This window comes from Suricata suricatta, chromosome 5 (assembly GCF_006229205.1).
Source record: "Suricata suricatta isolate VVHF042 chromosome 5, meerkat_22Aug2017_6uvM2_HiC, whole genome shotgun sequence".
Taxonomy (NCBI): Eukaryota; Metazoa; Chordata; class Mammalia; order Carnivora; family Herpestidae; genus Suricata; species Suricata suricatta.
In genome coordinates, this window is record NC_043704.1 from 37497672 (window position 1) to 37513757 (window position 16086).

Below are 16086 nucleotides of genomic sequence, written 5' to 3' on the forward strand. Positions count from 1 at the left end.
AATCTTTTACTAATGCGGTGTATCATGATTCATTTGTGGATACTGAACTGCCTCTGAAGCCCAAGAATAAATCTCATTTGATCATGGTGAATCATTCCTTTAATGTATTGTTGGGTTTAATTTGTCAGTATCTTGAGAAGAACTTTGCATCCATGTTCATCAGGGACACTGGCCTGTAATTCTCCGTTTTTGTAGGGTCATTTTTTGGTTTTGGTATCCAATTCATGCTGGCCTCATAGAAAGAGTTTGGAAGGTTTCCTTCCATTTCTATTTTTTTGGAACAGTTTCAAAAGAATAAGTATTAATTCTTCTTTAAATGTTTGGTTGAATTTCCTTGGAAAACCATCTGGTCCTGGACTCTTGTTTGTTGGGAGATTTTTGATTACTGATTCAATTTCTACACTGGTTATGGGTTTGTTAAAATGTTCTATTTCTTCCTGTTTCCATTTTGGTAGTTTATATATCTTTAGAAATTTATCTATTTCTTCTAGATTGTACAGTTTGTTGGCATAACATTATCTTATATTTGTTTGTATCTCTGTGGTGTTGGTTCTGATCTTTCCTCTTTCATTAGTGATTTTATATATTTGAGTTCTTTTTTTTTTTATAAGTCTAAGGGTTTATTGATTTTTGTTAATTCTTTCAAAGAACCACCTCCTACTTTCATGGATCTGTTCTACCATCTGTTTGGGATATAATATATATATTATATCTGTATTAATATTCATTTCCTTTCTTCCAATGGTTTTGAGCTTCACTTACTATTCTTTTTCTAGCTGCTTTAGGTATAAGGTTAGGTTGTGTATTTGATACATTTCTTCCTTCTTTAAAAAGGCCTGTATTGCTATATATTTCCCTCTTATGAACCACCTTTGTTATATCCCAAAGGTCTTGAACAATCATGTTTTCATTTTCATTGGCTTCCATATACTTCTATATTTCCAGTTCAATTTCTTGGTTAATTCATTCTTTAGTAGGATTTTCTTTATCCTCTAAGTATTTGTAGTATTTCCAGATTTTTTCTTATGGTTCACTTCAAGTTTCATAGCATTGTGATCTGAAAATATAGAATGTATGATCTTGATCTTTTTGTACTTCTGGAGAGCTGATTTGTGTCCTAGTATGTGATCTATTCTGGAGAATGTTCCATGTGCACTTGACAGGCGGGGATACTCACCACTACACTAACGAGGATGGCATCCATGTGCACTTGAAAAGAATGTGGATTCTGCTATTTTAGAATGAAATGTTCTGAATATATCTGTTGATGTAATAATCTATATATTACATCTGGTCTTAACAGTCCATTCAAGGCCATTGTCTCCCTGTTGAATTTCTGCTTAGATGATCTGTCCATTGCTGTAAACAGCATACTAAAGTTGCCTACTATTACTCTATTATTATCAATGAGTTTCATTTTATGCTTGTAACTGATTTATATATTTGGGTGCTCTCAAGTTGGGAGCATATTTATAATTGTTACCTCTTCTTGAATAGGTCCCTTAATTATGATATAATGCCCTTCTTCATTTCTTGTACAGTCTTTGGTTTAAAATCTAGTTTGTCTATACATAATTCATGTTTTTCCAGGATAAGTGACTTCATAGTTAGGGTCCTTAACCATTATGCTATTTCACATACAGCTTAATAATGTTTGCTCCACACAATGGGATCTTCATGCTGTTCTCTGTTTTCTCTGAAGTGCTACAATGCACTATAGTATCTACCATATTAAAGTACTCAATATTTTTTCATGATTAATCAATTATACCAAACTTCTTTATCATTTTTATTTAGTTGCCCAAATGTCATTTACTTCTTGTCTTGTTCCCTGTCAGAATGAGGACTATATTAATATTTTTCATTTTGGTTGTGAATTTGTTATATTTTCTCCACAATTTTAGCATGTATCATTTGATTTTGTTAACTGTGTTTTGTTAGATTTTGTTAAAGTCATTACAGTTTTTATTTATTGTTGGATTATCATTGCATTATCATTAAACATATAGATTTTTTCCCTTAAGAAAAGTCTGACTGTCTGATATAAACATAACTACTCCATTTTTCTTTAGATGTCTCCTAGCATGACAGATGGCTCTCTATCCCCTCACTTTCAATCTGAAGGTGTCTTTAGGTCTAAAATGAATCCCTTGTCGATAGCATATGATAGATGTTGTCTTTTTATCCATTCTTGATACTCTATGTCTTTGGATTGGAGCATTTAGTCCATTGACACTCAAAGTGATTACTTAAAGACATGAATTTAGTGCCATTGTGTTGTCTGTAGAGTTGGTGTTTCTGTTGATGTTCTCTGGTCCTTTCTAGTCTTTTGCTTTTGGTCTTTTTGTTTTCTTTTGTTTTTTCTCCATTCGAAGAGTCTCCATTAAAATTTCTTGCAGGGCTAGTTTAGTGGTCATGAACTACTATAGTTTTGTTATTTGTCTGGTAAAGCTTTATCTCTCCTTCTATTCTGATATCTTTCTTATCAGCCTTGCTGGATAAAGAATTCTTGGCTGCATATTTTTCCTATTCAGCATGTTGAGTAAATCCTGCAACTCCTTTCTGTCCTGCCAAGTTTCTGTGAACATATTTGCTATGAACCTGATCAGTATTCCCTTGTAGGGTAAGGACTTTTTTCACCTTGCTGCTTTCATAAGTCTTTCCTTGTCTGTATATTTTGTGAACTTGATTATGGCATGCCCTGGTGATGGTCAGTTTTTATTGAGTTTAATGGGAAGTCTCTGGACTTCTTAGAATTTGATGTCTCTGTCCTTCCCTAGATTAGGAAAGTTTTCAGCTATAATTTGCTCACATAAACCTAATGTCCCCTTGTCTCTATCTTTGTCTTCTGGGACTCCTAAGATACAAATGTTACTCCTCTTTAATAATTCACAGAGTTCTCTAAGTCTTTCATTGTGATTTTTTGCCTTTGTTTCCCTCTTCTTTTCAGCTTCATTACTTTTCATAATTTTATCTTCAATATTACTGATTCGCTGCGCTGCTTCTTCCATCTTTGCTGTCATGGTATCTATTTGAGATTGTATCTCAGTTATAGCATTTTTAATTTTGGTCTCACTAGATTTTAGCTCTTTTATATCTGCAGAAAAGGATTCTCTGGTGTCTTCTACGTTTTCAACCCCAGTTAGTATTCTTATAATCATATGTTTTTTAAAATTTTTAGTTCAGTCATATTACCTATATTTGTGTTAATTAAATCCCTGGATGTCATTTCTTCCTGTTCTTTCTTCTGAGGTGAATCCTCCATCTTGTCATTTTGAAGGAAAAAAATATTAATAAAATAAAATTAAAAATTAAGAAGACAAAACAAAAAAATGAAATAAAAGAAGCTAGATTCTAGGTGTGTTTTGGTTTGCTTGTTAAGAGAAGCTTGAGATAGAGAAGAGGAAATAAAAAAAGAGAAATTAAAAATTAAAAAATAAATTTAAAAAGTAAAAGAAAATAAAATAGAACATAAAATTTGTTCTTTCTAAATACAAGAAAGAAAAAGAAAGAAAAATCAAAACAAAACAAAAACAGAATGAGAATCAAAGAAAATGAACAAATGAACAAACTAAAAGAAACCCAAATGAAGTCAGATCCAGTTTCCCCTAGAGCTGAAACACTGTGCCATGTAATGATCTTTAGACTAAGGGAGTAGAAGGGATTTGTGCTAATTTTCTGAGGGAGGGGGCCTGCTGCACTGATTCTCAGGTGTACTTGTTTCAGTGGAAATGTGCCTCCAGGGTGCAAGTGGGCGGGGTTTGGCGCAAAACACTCTGGCCTCCACTAGGTGGTACTGTGTTTTCTTTGAAGTCTGACAGTGCTAGTGGGCGGGGTGGTGGAAGATGGCATCACCCCACCCTCTAGTCTCCTGGGAAGAAAATCCCCTGCAGCCTCTGTCTGACAGTGCTAGTGGGCGGGGTGGTGGAAGATGGCATCACCCCACCCTCTAGTCTCCTGGGAAGAAAATCCCCTGCAGCCTCTGTTCAGGAGTCCCTCACAGAAAAGTATCCCAGGCTTTCCTCAGATTCCTATTCTTAACCTGTTCATGCCCAGTAGTCGGCACACCCAGTGCCATACTTTTCCTGTATTTTATCTCTGGCTGGCGGCTAGGATTCAAAACTTCAAATCTTAAAGGGCCCAGCAAAACTCAGACACACTCCCCTCCAGAGGAGAGACTGGTGGGGCCCATTTCACTGTTCTGCTCTGTCCCAGGAAAGTATTCACACAGTGGGCACATAGCGGCTGGAGTCTATTGTGTTACACACTGAAAAGCTGTGAGGAGGTAGTCTGTGCTCCCTTCTGTCCCAGAAAAGCAGTTGCACAAGGCACTCAGGGTGGCTGGAGTTTATTGTGGTACCCAGTGAAAAGGAGCCATCAGGTTATTTAAAACCTATGTGCACTTTTCCCTGCTCTGTTCTGTCCCAGAAAAGCAGTCACACAAGGCATGCACAGTGGCTGTTGTGGCACACCATGAAAGCTGCGACAAGGCACTCACTCCCTACCATTCTGTCCCTCTCTTCCTGAGAACTCTCTGCTATAAGGGTTCCTTTCCCTCCACAGCACCACACCTTTCCTTTGACCCAATTCATAGCTCAGAACCTCACATCTGACACCTTCTCTCCCTCCAATTTTTCAGACTGTTTTCTTTATCCTCAGTTCTATATCCTAGGTATTCAAAGTTATTTGATATTGATCTAGCTGTGTTTGATGGACAGGGCAGGCTCAGGGTACCCCCACTACTCTGACATCTTATCTGAAACTACCAAAGAAGATATACTCTTAAGGTACAGTAGAGGATAGGTATGTCTGTATGTTATGAAAACAATTTAAATCAATTTTGAAGTGGACAAAAGAGGTTTGAAGGTGACTTACTATTCACTATATACCCTAGTGAAACTTTCATGTGTATACTATGGTCATACATATTAAAAAAGCACACTAAATAATACACAGTTGACCCTTAAACAGTACAAATTTGGACTGCACAGATCCACTTATTGGTGCATTTTCTTCAATAAATACAGTACAATACTATAAATGCATTTTGTCTTCCCTATGATTTGTTTAATAACATTTTCTTTTCTCTATTTTTTCTTTTTTTAATGTTCATTTATTTATTTTGAGAAAGAGAAAGAGACAGCACAAGTGTGCATCAGTAGAACCTTACACACACACACACATATATATAGGTTTAATATATATAGACATACAGACATATAAACATACACACCCATACACATGCATACATACATATATGTGCACCATTAAACATCATGCTAGTAAAAAATATTAGAATTATAGTCATATTCAGATTTTCAGCTTTGCCTAAGTACCTTATTAACCTATTTGTTTCTCTCTTCAGGAATTAACATGCAAAAATAAAGCACAAGAAACTGGTTGTATTCCTCAGTTTTAGGATTCACTGCTCCAATTTAACATTTCAAAATAAGGCCTATTTACCAAACCTATGATTACCTAAACACAATTAAAACTCATAATCACTGATCAAAAATTAACATGGTTTGTGTGAGAACATCACAGAAGACATAAGACCTCTCTAGGAGCATCACCTGCAGAGCTGTTAATGAACAGGCAACCGAGAATATGCCTTGACCTTGTTTCTCTCGATGGAGGGAAAGAGTACAACTCAAAGAGGACTTAAGGGAAGTTAAGAAAGTCAGGCTAGGTTTAGAAAAGTTATATATAAATGCAACTTTCTAAGACAGAATGGATGATAGGAGGAGGCTTAGGAAGAGAGCAGAGCAGGAAATCCTTAAGCCCACCTTGTCCCATGTTTATAACTAGATTTCACTTATATCCAAGTAAATAAACCAGAGAGTGATCCTAAGACTGATAGAACAAACTCCACAACTAAATGTAGAGAAGCTACATTAGAGAGGTTAGGAAGGGCAAAGACGGTGGTTAGGAGCTTTCTGCAGGAAGGAAGCCGTGTGTGCTGAGAGGGGAAGGCACCAGGGAGCACACAAGGGGAAAATGAATCCCCATAATTCTGGTCTTGAGTAGCAGAGGGGCTGAATTCTATGGGTTTGTATAACGAGGGAGACTTGGAGCCTGGAGCTTTAAAATCAGGTAACTCGACACTGGGTAAACTGGGTAACTATTGTTAAAGAGACAACAGCCCACAGACAGGGAACACAGAAGCAGCAGTCTGTACAACCCAGGAGCAAAGGGGAAGGAGACTGGCTTATACCAATTTGGGAGTGTATTGGGGTTCAATATTTGCAAATCAATCAACATGACATATCAATAAGAGGATAGAAACCATAATATCATTTCATGAAACACAAAGAATTTGACAAACTAAAACAACCATTCATGATAAAAGCCTTCAAAAAAGTAGTTTTAGGAGGGACATGATAAAAAGTCATATATGAAAAACCCATAGCGTACATTATACTCAATTGGGGAAAAACTAAGATCTTTCTCTCTATGATCAGGAACAAGACAAGGATTCCACATTCACCACTAGAAGTCCTAGCTACATCAATGAAACAAAAAGAAACAAAAGCATCAAAATTAGTAAGGAAGAAGTAAAACCTTCATTACTTGCAGTTGACACAATATATATAGAGAAACAAAAAACTCGACCAAAAATCCACTAGAACCAATACACAATTCAGTAAAGTTGCAGGATACAAAATCAGTGTGCATAAATCTGTTGGATTTCTGTGCACTAATAATGAAGCAGCAGAAAGAAAAATTGGTAAAAAATAATCCCATTTATAGTTGCACCAAAAATAACAGCATACTTAGGAATAAACCTAATCAAAGAGATAAAAGAACTCTACAATGAAAATTATAAAGCATTAAAGAAAGAAGCTGAAGAAAACACAAAGAAATGTTAAGACATTCCATGTCTGTGGATCGGAAGAACAAATATTCTTAAAATGTCTATACTACCCAAAGAAACCTACATATTAAATGCAATCCTTATAAAAATCCAACAACATTTTCCGGAACAGAATGAAGTGTACATGAAATCACAAAAGACTCTGAGTAGCCAAAACAACTCTGAAAAAGAAAAGCAGAGGTGAAGGCATCATAATTCTGGACTTCAAGTAATATTACAAAACTGCAGTAATCAAAACAATATGCTACTGACACAAAAATAGACACACAGCTCAATAGAACATAACAAAAATCCCATGAATCAACTCACAATTATAAGTAAATTAATCCTGCACAAATCAACGAAAAATATCCATTGGTAAAAAGACAGTAACTTTAACAAATGATGTTGGAAAACCTGGATACCAACATGTAAAAAAATTAAACTGGACCACCTTCTTACACCATACACAAAAATATACTGAAAATGGATGAAAGACCTAAATGTGAGATCTGAAACCATAAAAATCCTAGAAGTGAGCACAGGTAGTAATGTCTCTGACACTGGCCTGAGGTTGTCTCAGCATTTTCCTGAGGCAAGGGCAACAAAACAAAACTACTGGGACTACATCAAAATAAAAAGCTTCAGCACAGTGAAGGAAACAATCAACAAAACTAAAAGGCAAACTACTAAGTAGGAACAAATATTTGCAAGTGACATGTCCAATAACAGGTTAGTATCCAAATTATAGAACTTGTACAACTCAACACCAAAAAACCCCAAATAATCCAGTTAACAATGGGCAGAAGACTTGAATGGACATTTCTCCGAAAAAGACAGCCAGCTAGCCAATAGACACATGAAAAGATGCTCACCATCACTCATCATCAGGAAAATGCAAATCAAAACCACAGCAATATACCACCTCATAACTGTCAGAATAGCTAAAATCAAAAACAGAAGAAACAACAGGTGTTGGCAAGGATATGGAGAAAAAAGGAACCTTCTTGCACCATTGGGGGAAATGTAAATTTGTACAGCCTCTGGAGAAAACAGCATTAAGGTTCCTCAAAAAGTTAAAAATAGAACCACCCCACTATCCAGCAATTACATTGCTAGGTATTTACCCAAAGAATACAAAAATAGTAATTCAAAGGGATACATAAACCCTACTGTTTATAGAAGCATGAACAATAGTCAAGTTAGGAAAGCAGCCCATGTCCATCAACTGATGAATGGATAAAAAAGTGGTAGTATACATTTCCAACGGATTTTTGCTCAGACATAAAAAAGAGTGAAACCTTGCCATTTGCAGTGACATGGATGGACCTAGAGAGTATTATGCTAAGTGAAATAAGTCAGTCAGAGAAAGATAAATACCATATGACTTCACTCATATGTGGAATTTAAAAAAACAAAGGGAAAAAATGAGAAAGGCAAACCAAGAAACAGATTCTTAACTACAGAGAACAAACTGATGGTTACCAGAGAGGATGTGGGTGATAGAAGAAGAAATAGTTGGTGGGTGTTAAGGAGTACACTGGTCATGATGAGGAGTGATATATGGAATTATTGAATCACTATATCGAACACTTGAAACTAATTATACTGGAATTAAAATCAAATGAAATAAAAAAGGAAATGTATATATACACACAACATATAATGACTATGGTTAACAATAATGTATTGCATTATTGAAAATTGCAAATTTAAAACCTCTTAAAAGTTCTCATCACAAGAAAAAATTGTAAATGTAAGGTGATGAATTTTAACTAAGCTTACTGTGGTGCTTCTAAATATACACATATATAAATTAAAGAACCTTCCATAGTGTGTTCTATAAATACATATTTATATATCTATAAAAGCACAGATGATGCAATGATCATATAAAGGGAGCCATATTTGTCATTCAAATAATCAGTTGAACAAGCTCTGGAAACTCTATCTCATGGCAGCAGTACATAGAAATACTCAAAATCACTCAAGTATTTAGGTGTCCTGTTTGACTGTTAAATATTATGGCTGCAGGAAAGGCAGTTTAATGGTTGAGGGCTGCAAACATAAGATACTATAATCCTAGTACCTTGCAAAGGGCACAGATTCAAGAGTGTGTTACTAATATAGTACTATCACAAATTCTTACAACTTAAACCATGTTGATTTAATTTTAATTTTAATTTTTCTTCATGAAAGAAGACTATGATATCATTACCCTGACATTTAAATGTAAAGAATCTACTTTATGGGAATTGTAAGAGGGAAAGTGAGTAGGTAAATACTGTAATAAAAAAGATGAAATAAATTCAAAAGTCCAGAATATCAATCACAAACATACATACTAAAAATAAAGCAGCTAGGGTTTCCTGGGTGGCTCAGTCAGTTAAGCTTCCAACTCCTGAGTCTGGCTCAGATCATGATCTCAGGGTGGTGAGATCAAGCCCTGCACTAGGCTCCATGCTAAGCATCTCCCTCCCCCACCAAAACAAAACAAAATAAAACAAAACAAAAAAGCTAAAGGTAACTATATATCAAAAGATAGACCCAATCATGCTCAGGACATTCCTTTTCTATCTAACAGAAGAACCAATCTTGGGACACAGAATGTTAAAACATCTCTTAACTACTCCTCACCTGCTATAAATTACCACCATTTTATTTCAAAGAACTGTGATTTTGAACAAACTATGGATTTTCCTCATGTTCACAGAATACCAATGATAGTAGACAGGAACATTTATGCCATGTGTTTCTGTTAATTAAGCTCCCGGCTTGTAAGCCATTTCAAGAATCGAAAAGAAATCTCAATTCATGAGTCTCCAGATATTATTAACTTATGGTTAAATCATATCTATTACTTTCTTAAATATGATTTTTAATTTGCAAAAGCTCTTTTATTTAAGATATGGTTAACATATATAATAGATTCTCCCTCGGTACCCAAACTAGGGCACTGAGAATTTTGCCAAAATTAGACACATATATATAGATAAATATTTTAGTAAGCTTGGACCTAAATACTATTATCCCAATTGTTAAATGGATATGTAACTATTTGGAATTAATACTGTATACTTGGGTATGCTGGAAAAAGATTCAGGTTACTAGAATTTTGAATTCCATTGATTCTAAGTGTATTACATTTTCTTGGTAAAAAGTTGAGCCCTCTTGGATATTTGTATGAAATGACGAGCCAGTCATTCTCAGGACTCTCTTTCTTCCACTAGGGGGTGCCGCAGGGTTCTTGGCGCAACACTGGATTTGGGTACATTTAGAAGAAACACTTGCTACCTTCTTTGTGTCCCAGCCTCATCCAAACTGCCAAGGGAGACAGTACCTCTGGATGATCACAGCAAAGCTAAAACACAGATTAATCTGAAATTTGATCACTGAAGCATATACTCCAAAATACTGATTGGATGCTTTCTGTGGACTCAGATCCATACCAGGCAAGGTTGATTAGTTTGAGTATATTTTTCATAACGTCTCCATGGCAGAAATTAATGCTGGGTTGTGGTTGGCACTAGGACCACATATATCAACAAATTCTTTAAAAACTTGTAACCCCCGAGTTTCAGTTGAATTGTCAAAAAAAAAAAAAATAGAGCAGAGATTAATGGAATCAAATGTTTTTTAAGAGAGCCTGTAGTGCTTAGTCGTTAAATTATCTTAGATCAGACAGCTTGGCTTTGCAACCTGATCTGCCACATATAACCTGGATACTTTACTCAGTCTCTCCACACTCTACTTTCTTGTAAAGGAATGATAAAGTCATTGTGTACAATAAACTTAGGAAATAAATAGGTGCTGTACGTGAGGTATTTCCTACTTGGGTTGGCAAATGATAAGGACTTAATAAAAATTAAACTAATCATGAGTAATTTCCAGGTGATGGAGGATGGAAAGAATCAGAGTGAGAGAGGAGCAAAGAAAGAGCATTCTGGCAAACAGAGTAGGAGTAAAGGCTTACATTAAAGAAATTCTACATGCACCCTTTATCATCTTGTATAATCAAGTTGCTACCTACCTCTCCAAATTCCTATCAAGACATCTCAATCACATGCATTGTCATTTAGCTACACTGGCATTCACCTTCTTAAACATGCTCAGATTCTCCCCATCTCCAGACTGTCACACGTACTGTTTACCCTTCATCTGCCTAAATGCTGCTCTTCCTTCAGATTTTAATGTAATGTCACTTCTTTAGGAAAGCCTTTATTGAAACATGCATTAACCCCAATTATAGTAGCTTTTACTCATTTAAAATTTCACAGAGTTCTGCATAAACATAATCACAATTGATAATTTATCTGTGTAATTTTTGTTACTATTTTGGCTCTTTTACTGATGTGAATCCCATGTGAGTAAGACCTGTATCTATCTTGTACACCAATATAGCCCCAAAGCATAAAATAGCATCTAACAGAATAAACAATGTATATCGCTGACACATAGATGAGTAAATTAAATGAGTATGCAATAAGTCTTCAATCTTTTCAGAAGTAGTGCGGAGACTAACTTATATGAAAAAGAAGTGTTCACATTTGAAAATAATATCAGGTTAGATGGAGTCAGTTGACAATTTTGATTACTAGTCTAATTTATTTGCAACAAAAAGGAAGTAAGGAGTTTAAGCTTACTATTTGTTTTTGGTTTGTTTATTACTATTAACATTTGATTCATGTATTTATATAATAAAGGTCATATAGTTTTCAGGAAAATTTTTCTGGAAAGGGGTAAAGATTGAACATCAAATAGGGTGTTCTTACAAAAATACAAACAGGAAGTGAAAAATGAGTTGAATTACTCAATAGGCAGAGTGAGAATTAGAATTTGATTTCTGCAATTTCCAAGAAAAATATTTTTTTTTTATTTTTTTTATTTTTTAAATAATTTTTTAATGTTTTATTTATTCTTAATACAGAGAGAGACAGATCATGAGAGGAGGTGGGGCAGAGAGAGAAGGAGACACAGAACCGGAAGCAGGCTCCAGGCTCTGAGCTAGCTGTCAGCACAGAGCCTGACACAGGGCTTGAACCCACGAACGTAAGATCTGACCTGAGCCGAAGCCAGAGGTTTAACCGACTGAGCCACCCAGGTGCCCCAAAAAACATTTTTTAAATATGAGAAAAATCAGAATTTTATTCTATGCCTTTCTTTCTATTTCATTTATTTCTTATTATTCTTATTTTATTTTAATATGGAATGATATGTGTGGCAGTTGTGAAGATATTGGTGAGGTCTCTAAAGCCTTGTTTCTCAACATGTAGCCAGAGCTCAGCAGTACCAACAACTGCAAGTTTATTAAAAATGAAGAATTTTAGGACCTACACTTAAAGAGTTGAATTAAAATAATTTTCCAAACATCTGGAGATCATTTAAACGCACAATTAACAATGAGAAGTACTACTCTGAGGGTCTTGGTCTAGCCATGGTTGATGCTATCCTAAAATAGTGTAGAAACAGGTAAGATAGATAGCAAGTATCAGCTAGAGAAAAAGCAGAATTGAGAAATCTTGGAGACAACTGTATTTAGAGATGAAGTAGAAGCAGTTGTCACTGAGTTTAGCATTTCAGTGGGAACAATTGATAAATCATAGTGCATTTTTAAAAATAATAATAACCACAAACAAGGAAAATAGGGTAAGCTTTGAACAAGATACTCCAGTGTAGACATAACCCAGAAATATTACTGTTGTTTCTGTTATGAAAGCTGGGCTCATGATGTAAATTCCAATGCAAAAAAAATGAAGTTTCAGACTGTTCCAATTGTGAGTTCAGTTGGTAATTTCCTGTTTTCCATCCCTCCTCAAGTATCTTACCAAATCCTTCCATTCATTGAAGCATCCTACTATTCTCTGGATGATGGAGTCAATATCTCCCAATTAAATATTTTGCAACACATGACACTGTGCTGAAATAATGAATGTTAAGGTAATCTTAGTTTTTCTGAAATACCAGCTCTCTCTCAAGGCCTACTTCAAAATTGGCATCCCATCTCTTCTCTAACTCAAGATAACCTAAATATCTTATTCGTATCTTATTAAAAAACATAAATTTAATGGGTTTAAAACAGAAAGCTGCATAAGCATTTTCAGTTTTCTTTTCTTTTTAAACACACTTCCATGTGTTTCCATTTTATAGGAGCTTATTTCCTTACTGGCTCACATTAACTAAATATCTATTTATCAAATCTTTACTGACCCTATCATTTAGCAGACACAAGGTTGCCATCAGAGATCCAGAGGGGGGAAATCAATAGTATGTGTCTTTGTCAGACTTAGTCAGATAATAAATCATTAATTTTATTAAAATACAATGGCTAAAAGCAAGCTACTATTTATGTACATCTAGCATCTCTGGGTAAACGGGAGTGGATCAAAAGTATTTTAACAATATAGATCATAGTCCATGGCTTGTAGTTTTTATTTTCCTAACATTATCTCAATCTCTCTCTCAGTCTTTCACTCTCTCTCTCTCTCTCTCTCTTTCTCCTGGCACAGAAACAAAGTAGACATAAATACTTTTTGAGTAATTGACAAGCAAATCATGTCCATATGCTCTATGAAGAATACAAAAATAAAATCATAAGAGTGTCTGAGAATCATTATTTGTAAAATTAAAAGCATATGGTTAAAAATAATCCTTGTTTTACTACCTATTTAATCAAAAACAGTGACTCAAGAAGGCTTATTTAATATCTTAATTTTCAGAACCATGAAATAAACCAATAAATAGTTGCATGAAAATGTGTTATTTTATTTCAAGCAGATAACTTACCTCAATCTTACTCCTGGCAGCTATTTCTTTAGTACTTAGATTTTAGCATTGTATTTCTTTTAAGTAAAAGTTTCTAAATTTAAATTCATCAAACTGAGCCTCAAATGATTTTGAATAAAGAGAGGTTGATCACAGACAGGATATCTGAACAAAACAACAATCTTCTCTAAATGCTAAAAAGACAGGACAGTTAAACAAAAAACACAGCCTTCTCTAAATGCTACACTCTGTCTTTAGGCAGAGTAGAGAATGGTTAAAATAGCCTAATGGTTCTCATTCAGGAATTACCCTTTGTACAGATAAACTCAGACAGGGGATCCTACTTCAGATATTCCTGGGAGTCCTGATCCTCCCTCTTCCTCTGTTGTTTAGTAAATCCCACTTGCCACCTCAAATATTCTCACCAAATCCATGCCTCATCAAAATCGACACTTCTTGTAACTATTACTAAAGGACTAAAGGTAAGATCCTCCATGGTTGAAATAAGGTGCTGAAGGATGACTGAAGGCACTAAAGAAATGATCCTTTTCCACCTCATCCATCTCAGACTTTCCATTCATGGCCCATTTCAATGGTTCCCCTTTTGACTTCACAGTGTGACACTGACTGGACAACATGGAGCAAAAACATGTTCAAGCCATTGCTCAGTCATCTGTTTCTCAAGCCAGAAAATATAGAAAACTGAGGAATTAGATTGATGCGGTCCCATTTTATAAAACCAATTGTGAGTGCCAAACACTTCATTTAAGTTTAATTTATTTCTGGTTGGTTCAGAGGTCATGCCCACTCTGGGATATTTTAGGGTAACAGGTATTCTGACCATGGAGAATTAAGTAAAGTAATAGTTCTGATAGTTAAAGTGAAACATGCTTTTTCACCCCTCTAGTTTATATTTTGTAACTTCTCTAAGAGTAAAGGGATACCTTATATAAATTTAGTGGGACCCCCAGGGATAACTGAAATTTGAGCTCCAGTACTGATAAAGGCATTGCTGGTGCATGTGGGCAGATGTTAAAGTTAATTCAGAACCTGTGTTATAAAGGCATAAAATTTAATTAGCATTCTTTTATCTATTTGTTGCAGAAAGCCTTTTAGTAATTTTGGATTTCCAGTAAAGTTTGGATTTACAATTTAGTAAATTGTGGACATCTATTTGTTTGTATTTTGTTTGTTTTTTGGTGGTTTCTGGATGTACTTCGAGGGAATCCTCTAGATCCTGCTCACGTAAGTTTCTTCCTCCAGAGAGCTACAAGTCAGTGTCACTGGGTTAGGGGCCTCTTCCACGGCAATATTAACTTTATTGGGTTTAAGGACTCTTGAGATTGGGCTTGTATAGCCCCTTAGCTGTGTCAGGAGGGCACCAGAGGTAGTATTCCCGATATCGCAGAGTATGCAGACTTTTTTTTTTCAACACAGGTAAAGGCATTTTTAAAAGTTACAGTGAGTCATTTGTTTTAGGAGTCGGGTCTTAAGCATGCTACATAGTAACTACCATTCCTCCACATGAGCAACAACTGATGGACTTACACATTGCACAATTTTTCCCTTACACACTCAAAACGATGCTAGCCAGTGCCAGTTTGAAACACACAATCAATGGTTATAGGATAAGAGCCATTCCTTTGAGCTAGAAGTAGTTATGGCTTATAGTATAATCAAGATGGATGACTCAACCTGAAACACACAGATAGCACCTAAAAAGACACATAACTACAGCCATTTTAAGGAGATCCCTAATTCCATATTACTATATCTAAGTGCCAATTATCAAAAACTTCTAACTTAAGTCAGTTTAATCTGTAAGGGAGATGTGGGGGAGTGCTCAGCAAACACAGCACAAAGCAAAACATCTCAAAGCACAATCTATTACTCAGCAGCTTCAAGTATATGCTTGCTAGCAGACAACAAAACATTAAAAAAAAAAAAAAAAAGCATTAGAAGAAAGACCTTCGCCCCCAGACCTGGTGGTGGTGGTTATTCTTTGGCCATCTTCCTTACCGTGCCTATTGTTTTACTCATCTCACAGAGGTGGGATGGACTCCCTCACACATACCAGTTAAACTTTGGTTATGATATTAAGCCTGATTATGCCACATTCAATTAGTGTTGTTTATTTTTCTCATGAGCACCATCATATCAAATTTATTATTCCAATGATGCTAATACGGTTCGAGGTGCTCATGGTGACCATACAAGAGTGCCTGCCTTCCAGTTTCTGTACAAAGAAAATGTCTACTTGCTTGTTCCTTTCCCCTTTTTGGGGTGGGTACCAAATATGTGCCATTTATCCAAATAAGCCTCTTGATACATCATTTAAAAAAAATGGGACATTTGAGTTTCCCTCTGAAGAAGTGAAAAAGAAAAAACTGAAAGGGGTTGAGTATCCTATTCCCTCCCCCAACCCTCCCGGCCAAATAAGTACCTGCTGAAAGGGCATTTCTGTTGCCTCC

At 35.5% G+C, this 16086-nt stretch overlaps 1 long non-coding RNA gene across 1 annotated transcript in view; it reads left to right on the top strand.

Annotated features, from left to right (window-relative positions):
• The window catches only part of LOC115292610, a 65476-nt gene extending 50706 nt beyond the window's left edge, over window positions 1–14770 (top strand). Inside the window, exons 3-4 of the long non-coding RNA XR_003909062.1 lie at window positions 14232–14360; window positions 14720–14770. This is a non-coding gene — a long non-coding RNA (uncharacterized LOC115292610). The remainder of the gene's footprint in view (window positions 1–14231; window positions 14361–14719) is intronic.
• The last annotated feature ends 1316 nt before the right edge of the window (window positions 14771–16086 follow it).